An 8,711-nucleotide genomic window follows, 5' to 3' on the forward strand; every position below is an offset into this window, starting at 1 on the left:
TTTTTTCTCATGAATCTTCCCAACTGCAGTGAAGTATTATAGTGTCCTGGAATGGTAGGAAAAAGGTGGTAGGATAAAGATGGCATGGCACATCCAGGGGATAGTTGAGAATTTAAGGAAGAGGCTATTTAAAAAGGTGTGGGCAGGTTTAAAGGAAACATCTGGGAGCCAGGCCTGCAGGGGCAAGGGCAGCAAGTGGTAAACAGGACTAAGAATGAACTGTAGGAGAGGGCCACAGGATTGGAGTCATGGCGTTCGGATAAAGAATGCAGCCACTGCTAATAGAATGGCCCTCTGAGAATGTAGGGGAGAGGTCCTGAGTAACATCCTGCCCTGTGATCAACACTCTGCCCTGTGATGGACCTCCTGCACATGCCTCCCATTGGCCAAAACCAGACAAAAGCCAGAGGACAGTTGATGTCGTCCATAAAAGTCAGTCCTGAGTCACAGAACAGGGTGGTGAGTGGATCTGGAAGGACAGAGGAAAAACCAGCAGTCATTTCCTATCTTTTCCTACAGCTAGCACCTTGGTTCAGGCCTCACCCTTTCTTGCCTGGCCTATGCTGATGGCCTTCCTGCCTGTCCTCGTGACCCTGTTTCCAAGAAGCTGTATTCATTCAGCACGGGATTGGGGTATATAGACCTCCGTCCAGGAACCAGATCTGCAGCGTCAAGACACTTGCCCCAGAGACCTCATCGGTAAAACACCAGGTGGAGCCGGGGGATGCCCGAAGACCTTCCCGGACCACGATTTACTGATGCTAGACATGTTTTAAATATCAAGGAATCGACTTGCGACTTTTAAACGCAAAGGGACAGGTGGAAATGGATTGAGGCTGCCTCCCTGCCCCCTTCCAGAAAACCATGTCACTCCGGCAGACCGGCGATTGCTTCAAAACCATGTCACTCCGGCAGACCCGGTCTCTCGAAGGGCATAGGCTAAAGCGATCCCGGAAGGCACTTTCGCGGCGCCTGGGCCCTCCCACCGCGCGAGTAAGGGCCACAAATTCCCGGCGCTCCCCTTTGGTCTTCCACTTGGGCACCTGCCGGTGGGAAGCGAGGGGGAGCAGCGGAGAGCGCAGGCGCAGGGTTTGTGCCTGTGGCGCCGCTCTCCCTGCCCAGCCAGGCGGCCTCAGCCGCCCCTGCCGCGGTTTTCCTGGCGAAGCGCGCGGTGGCCTCAGTGGGCTCAGAGCCTGGACTAGGCGCGCGGCAGCGGGCAGCCCCGGCCGGAGCACCGGGCGCTCCTTCCTCGCCGCGACGCACAGGTAACCGGGCCCCGGCAGCCGGTCGGCAGCAGTGGACTGGGACCTTGACCCTGCCTGCCGGGCCGCCCCACCCGTAAGGAGTGGGAGCGTACCCCGAACCCCACACGCTCGCTTTTAGCCGAGGCACTTAAGAGGCCGAGTCCCTCTTTTGGGGTTAGGCCGGGCCCTGGGCGAAGCGCCCCGCCCCCTTTACAAGCCTTTGCGGAGGCTCTGCTCGACGCCTGAACGGCTGCGGGGCCGCCACTTCCCGGCACTGCTCTCTTGGAAAACCTGGACGCGGGTTCGGTAGGGTCAGTATCAGCTGTGCGCCCCCGTTTCCTGCCACCGTCGCATGTATGGGTCCTTCCCCAGCCTCTCTGATAAAGGCCAGGAGCTACTGCTTTCCTTTCGCCCAGGAACCCACCCAAACAAGGGAGAGTCCCTATGGCGCCATGGGATCAATTTCAAATACAAACTTTTAAGAATGCTGGATGGTTTTAGAAATAGGGCCGAGAATGAGTATTTGCCTTTACTCTGTTGTCTGTCTCTGCCTCTTGGACGCCAGTCTATGTGGGTTGAGATTTTCGCGGAGATTAAACGGTTTGGAGAAATCTTTGCCCAACGAAAGGCGAGGGCAAGGAGGAAGGGCCAGGCCGCGGCCGAATGTAGCGGGTGGAGGCTCAGAGCAAGTCCGCTCAGCCTTCCCCACCACCGGGGAGGAAAACAGGACCCTCCCTGACCCGGCTCCGGGCTGTAGAATTTCTACGCCTCGTGCGCCCGTTTGGCCTCTTTAGAGAGAAGAGGATGGCAGGGTGCCGCGGGCCAGCAGGAAGGGCGAGTGGGAGCGCTGCGCGGACCCGCATCTCCGGCCAGGCTTTTGCCGGGCTTGGCGAGGAGCGGGATGGAAAGCTGGCGTCTCAGTGACGATTGAGGGCCCGGAGATAGTGACGCACTAGGCGAAGAGGGCTGGGGGCGCCTGGGGAAGGGGCGGTCTCCGCCAGCTTTACGGCTCGAAAGGACTCGATTGGGGTTGCCCGTGTCCGTGGTGCTGAAGTGCTTCAAGCTCCTTCGTCGGCTTACTTCCCGGGCGGCGGCCTACCTTGCGGTTCTACTCTGCACCTTTGAGTAGCCGCTCTCCAAGGCAGGTGGCCAGAGTGGCGCCGGCTCCCTGGCTCGACACTGAAACCCTTTGCGGATGGGTTGATGCTGGTTTCCCGCAGATAACATGAAGGCAAACGTGGCTCGCCCTGGGGTGCAGATAAAGCATATGCATAACAGGTTTGATTTACCTACATGGGAGGACACAGGGTGAGCATAAACATGAACTCTCACCTATGCATATGCATAGCATATGTAGGATGCATGTATGTGTATATGCACACAAACATTACGCACATGTAAATACACTCATTGCTTTTCAGTGCCATCACACACTACAAGTCACACATTTTTCCCAGAGCTTCTTGTGTAATCCATCTTTATTTTTTGACAGGTTAAGTGTTTCTGAACTCCGCAGAACCATTAACTTCCATAGTTATCTGTTCCCAAGTCACAGAACCTTGGAAACAGGTGAATTAAAGTGTTTGGTATTTTGCTGAGCAACGAAGTATTTACACATATTTAAATTCCAGAACAAAGATAGTCTAGAAAGATGTAAAATTGATATTGATACAAAAAAGATGTTGCTAAAGGAAGTTTAAACAAGAAGAATTAATGAAAAATTTAATACAGAACAATAGCTAGCTAACAATCTTATGGAAAGTTATAATCTGAAGAAAATATGACTAAGATGTATCATAATGCTGACAATTTCAAATATACTGGTGGGATATGGTTTGTGAACTCTGTAAAGATTACATATATACTTTTCAAAACATTGAATATCTGTGGTTTTTCTCTCATAAAATGTATGCTCACTGTAAGAAATTTAGGTGACCGAGAAATACATAAAACCAGAGAAAACCATTGTAAATAGATTTTTAAAAAATTGAAGCATAGTTGATTTACCATATTGTGTTAGTTTCAGGAGTGCAGCAGAGTGATTCAGTTATACATATATGCATTATATTCTTTTTTCTGATTCTTTTCCATTATAGTTTATTACAAGATATTGAATATAGTTCCCTGTGCTCTACAGTAAATCCTTGTTATTTATCTATTTTATATATGGTAGTGTGCATTTGTTAATCCCATACTCCAATTTATTCCCCCTTCCCCTTTGGTAACCATAAGTTTGTTTTCTAGGTCTGTGCGTAATTAAGTTCATTTGTATTATTTTTTTAGATTGCACATGTAAATGATATCATATAATATTTGTCTTTGTCTGACTTACTTCACTTAGTATGATAATCTCTAGGTCCATCCATATTGCTACAGATTACATTGTTTCATTTTTTTATGGCTGAGTAATATTCCCTTGTGTATCTATCTATCTATCTATATCTATACCTATATCTCTATATCTCACATCTTCTTTATCCATTCATTTGTTGATGGACAGTTCAGTTGCTTCAGTGTCTTGCCTATTGTAAATAGTGCCTCTGTGAACACTGGGGTGCATGTATCTTTTTGAATTAGAGCTTTCATTTTTTCTGGATATATGCCCAGGAGTGGGATTGCTGGATCATAAGGTAACTCTATTTTTAGTTTTTTATGGAACTTCCATACTTTAACAGATTTTCTCTTAGATGAACACACATGCATTTTAAATGGACCAATCTTCTGTTGGTTGCATTTTCACTATGTAATTTATCATTAATGTCTTTCAAACCAATACATATAAAACTAGGTCATATCATTAAGTGTTGTATAATATTGCACTATGTGGGCAGAACATAATTTGTTTAAGCAACCTTATAATAATGAACATTTATTTATTTCCAATTTTTGCTGTTATTAGACAGTTCTGCAATAATATCTTTGAACAAACATTTGTGCACTTATCTATTTTCTTAGAAAAAAAATCCTAGAAGTGAAATTGATCGTTCAATGGATATGTACATTTTATGCTTTGATACATTGATTTGTTTATTTATTTGTTCAATTATTTCCTGTCTCCTCCCTTGTGTGCTTTATTCTTTACTATGTTCTCAGTATCTACACAGTGTCAAATATATGTATATTCAAGAAATATTTGTTGGAAGAACACTATTTCTAGATTGTTCTACAGAAAAGATGTACCAATATATACCAACATAAACACTGAATTAGAATGTCAGTATCCCCACACTATCACCAAAATCAGGGTTTTCTTCCAATTGGGTAGGCAGTAAAGAGCATCTTTTTATATATTTATTGGTCATACTTACTTTTGTTTTGTGAGTTTCCAGCTCATATCCTTATTTTTCTATTTTTCTTATATTCTTTTTCTTATTTGTAAAAACTCTTTGTATACTGAAGACTCTGTTACATGTTGCAAGCTTTTCTTGATTTTTTATTTTTAAACTTTATGATTTTTTCTGCTGTATGGAAAATTTCAGTTTTTATGTAGTCAAATATATCTTTCCCCTTCCCTTTTTTAAAAAAATTTAAAAAAATCATTTTATTGGCTGCACCATGAGGCTCGCATTATCTTAGTTCCCTGACCAGGGATCAAACCCGTGCCCGCTGCAGTGGAAATGTGAAGTCCTAACCACTGGACTCCCAGGGAACTCCCAGATTCCCTTAGTTTAGTTAGAATTAAGAGATAGAAGATAGAGTTAGGTTGCAGCATTGTGGCAACCAATGCTCTGTACCACAACTAACTAGACCCAGAATTAGAGGTCTCTGGTTAAACGGGTGACTTTCTTCAAAGGGGACCAGCTATGCCATTCTCCTAGCATTTGTTGAGTCTGGCAATGCCCTAGGGCCTGGGGATTCCAAGAAGAAGATAAGGACACAATCTCTGTTCTTGGAGCAGGAACACTTTATCAGGGGTTTGTGTTACATACACAATTCACATTGATACCTTGTATCAAGGACTGTAACAGAGTCCTGTAGAAACTGTTCTTGAGTCCAGAGGAGGAACAGATTGTTTAGTGAGAGCCTTCTCCAAGTAGTTCGCCTGGAAGTTTTTGGGGACGTGGGTGGGAATTTGCCAGATATTGCTTTGTTGGGTAGTAAGTAGTTGATGGCCTTAAGTTGGACTGGAAGCTGACAGTCTGGATTTGAAGGCTGACTGCTATAGTAAGCTCCTTGTAAGCTTGGGCAAGTTACTGAAGCTTGCTGATCTTCACTAATTTTTTTTCTTTTTAAAGAGGGACTGACATTAGTGCCTGCCTTGTTGGGGTTGTTGTGGGATTAAGTAAAATAATACACACTGAGCCCTTGGTATAAGCCTGGTGCATAGTAGTCTAGTCTATTTATTTTCTTGCCTTTCTATAAAGTTGCATGTAAATCACTCTGGACAAGTGATTATTGATCCCATTGTCAGAACTCTTAAGAGTAAAACTATGAACCGTTTGTGTCTTCTGAATCTGTGAATAATTCTCCTAATCTGGAAATTTCTCTCTTAATGTTGCTTAAATCACAAGCTGCTGCTTTTTACTGGTTCTCATGCTAGTCTGAAATTGTCTAGTCTGAAATTGTCATTACTTTTGCTTTGTTCTCTAGTACTCTGATGTTAAAGCAAATACATATTTAATTGTATAACTTCCTTTAATGTGCATAGCACTTGTTGTGTCTGTTTTGTGGTACTTGTTAGCATATTTCTTTTCTCCAAAATGAACATGTAAGTTCTTTAAGAGAAAGCGTATGTTTTCTAGATTTTTAAAAAAGTTATCTTTTATTACCATTATCTGTTTTTTAAAAAATTTAAAAATTAATTATTTTTGGCTGCCTTGGGTCTTCATTGCTGCACATGGGCTTTCTCTAGTTGCCGTGATCAGGGGCTACTTTTCACTGCAGTGTGTGGGCTTCTCATTGTGGTGGCTTCTCTTGTTGCAGAGCACGGGCTTCAGTAGTTGTGGCACGCGGGCTCAGTAGTTGTGACGGTCTCTAGAGCACAGGCTCAGTAGTTGTGGCGCAGGAGCTTAGCTGCTCCGCGGCATGTGGGATCTTCCCGGACCAGGGCTGGAACCCGTGTCCCCTGCATTGGCAGGCGGATTCTTAACCACTGCGCCACCAGGGTAGTCCCTGTTTTCTTTTTTTTTTTTTTTTTTTTGCTGTACGCGGGCCTCTCACTGTTGTGGCCTCTCCCGTTGCGGAGCACAGGCTCCGGACGCGCAGGCTCAGCGGCCATGGCTCACGGGCCCAGCTGCTCCACGGCATGTGGGATCCTCCGGGACCGGGGCATGAACCTGCGTCCCCTGCATCGGCAGGCGGGCTCCCAACCACCGCGCCACCAGGGAAGCCCCCTGTTTTCTTAATTTTATCTCTCATACTATCTTAGCACAGTGCCTTCCACATCATAGGCACCTAGTAAATATTGACCAAGTGAAGGAATAAACATAAATGCATGAGGCTGCCAGAATAGCTGGTGTGATCTCAGGCTGCCCTCATAGAAACAGGATCTCCTGACTCGGAGAGATCATAGAAACTGGTATATGTTCAGAGAAGAATGGTTAAGGTGGTAAGATGAAAACCACGATTATACGTGGAATAATTGAGAAAGAGAAGATTTTCAGTTTGTAGAAGAGAAAACTCATGATAGGAGACCTGGGACGGGGAGGGTAGGAAATAGTAGTTCCTGATACTGAAATGTCATGTGGAAGAGAGAATTAATTAGTGATCCCAGAGCAAATATGTAGGAACAGACACTGGAGATTGCATATAGAGAGATTTTTGACTCAATGTTAAAAAAGAATTTTCTAACAATCAGAATGACTCCCAGGTGGCTGCCTTGAGAAGGAATAAGTTTTCTGTGACTGTAAGTTCAAATGGAAACTGTACTATTTGTTGGGGTTGCTGTAGAGGCTAGAGTTACTTTCAAAGAAATTGGAGTAGATGAACTCCACAGCCTTTTTCAACTCTCATGGTCTTTAATTCTATGCATATTATTATAATTTGTATATAGTTACCCTATAATAAACATATACATGTTAATGTATATACTGTATTTGGATAAAGAAATATATATATATGTATGTACTTACCATATAATCTCATTATTATCATATTGCCTAAATTAATGAAGGATGAAAATTTCAAAAACTTGATTATTTAAAACATACTACTAACATCCTTTTTTCTTGAGGACAACAGTTTATAAAATATTGTTCTACATGAACACTGTGTGCTTAAACTACAGTAAACAAGTTTAATAATGTTGTTAGCATCTCAAATGTAAATAAATATTTTTTTCAATTTCTAAATTGAATCTAAAAAGAGAAAACAAGTAAGTGAACCAGAGTCAACTTGTCCTGATTCAGATGAGTTGTGATGTAAAGTTCAGGACTTCATTACCACTATCACCATCATCGCTAACATTTATTTAGCATTTACTGTATACCTAGCTCTGCTTTAAGCACCTCACACATATTAACTCATGTACTTCTCCCAAAAAATCTAGGTAGATTCTGTTATCCCCAGTATATTTTTTCATGTTTTATTTAGAAATAATTTCAAACTTACAGAAAACTTGCATGCATAGTCCAATGAACTCTTGGGGTGAAGGGTAATTCTTACATATACTTCATCCCAAGTTCTCCAATTATAAACATTTTACAATGCTTGCTTTGTCATTCATTCATATACTTTCTCTTTTTTTCTGAACCAGTTGATAATAAGCTGCAGATGTGATGCCTAATTACCCCTAAGTACTTAAGTAGGAAGGCTACACTTAAGTAGTTTTCCTTAAAGACAAGACACCCTCCTGCATAACCACAGAATTGTCACCAAAGTGAGGAACTTAAGATTGATATAATTCTGCCATTGAATCCACAGACCTCATTCAATATATGCCATTTCCCCCAATAATTTCCTCTTCAGAAAAATGTTTTTTATTTCTTGTCTGGAGTTAAATCCAGGGTTATGAATTGCATTTAGTTGTCCTGTCTCTTTAATCTTTAATTTGTGACAGTTCCTCATTTCTTCCTTGTCTTTAGTGACCTTGACATTTTTGAAAGTTCAGGCCGTTAATTTTGTAAATGTTCCTCATTTAGGTTTGTCTGATGCACGTTATGCATTTTGGGCATAGTTACACATTTTTGTCAGGAAGATGATAGAAGCAATACTGTTTTTTTCAGTGGATCTTATTAAGGGATACAATATTGATTTGTCTTTTTGCTGGTGATGTTAACTTTGATGACTTGGTTAAGGTGATAACTTCTCCACTGTAAAGTTGTTATTTTTCCCGTTGTAATTATAAGCCTTTTGTGGGGGGCACTTTGAGACTATGTAAGCATCCTATTCTTCAACAATCTTTCGGTCACTTATTTTATGATGGTTCTTGTTCAAATAAATTATTACTATGATGATTGCCAAATGGCAATTTTTCCAATTCCAACATTCATTTGACCTTTACTAGTTGGTATTCTGTTGTAAGGGAGA

This window comes from Phocoena sinus, chromosome 4 (genome assembly GCF_008692025.1).
Source record: "Phocoena sinus isolate mPhoSin1 chromosome 4, mPhoSin1.pri, whole genome shotgun sequence".
Classification (NCBI taxonomy): Eukaryota; Metazoa; Chordata; class Mammalia; order Artiodactyla; family Phocoenidae; genus Phocoena; species Phocoena sinus.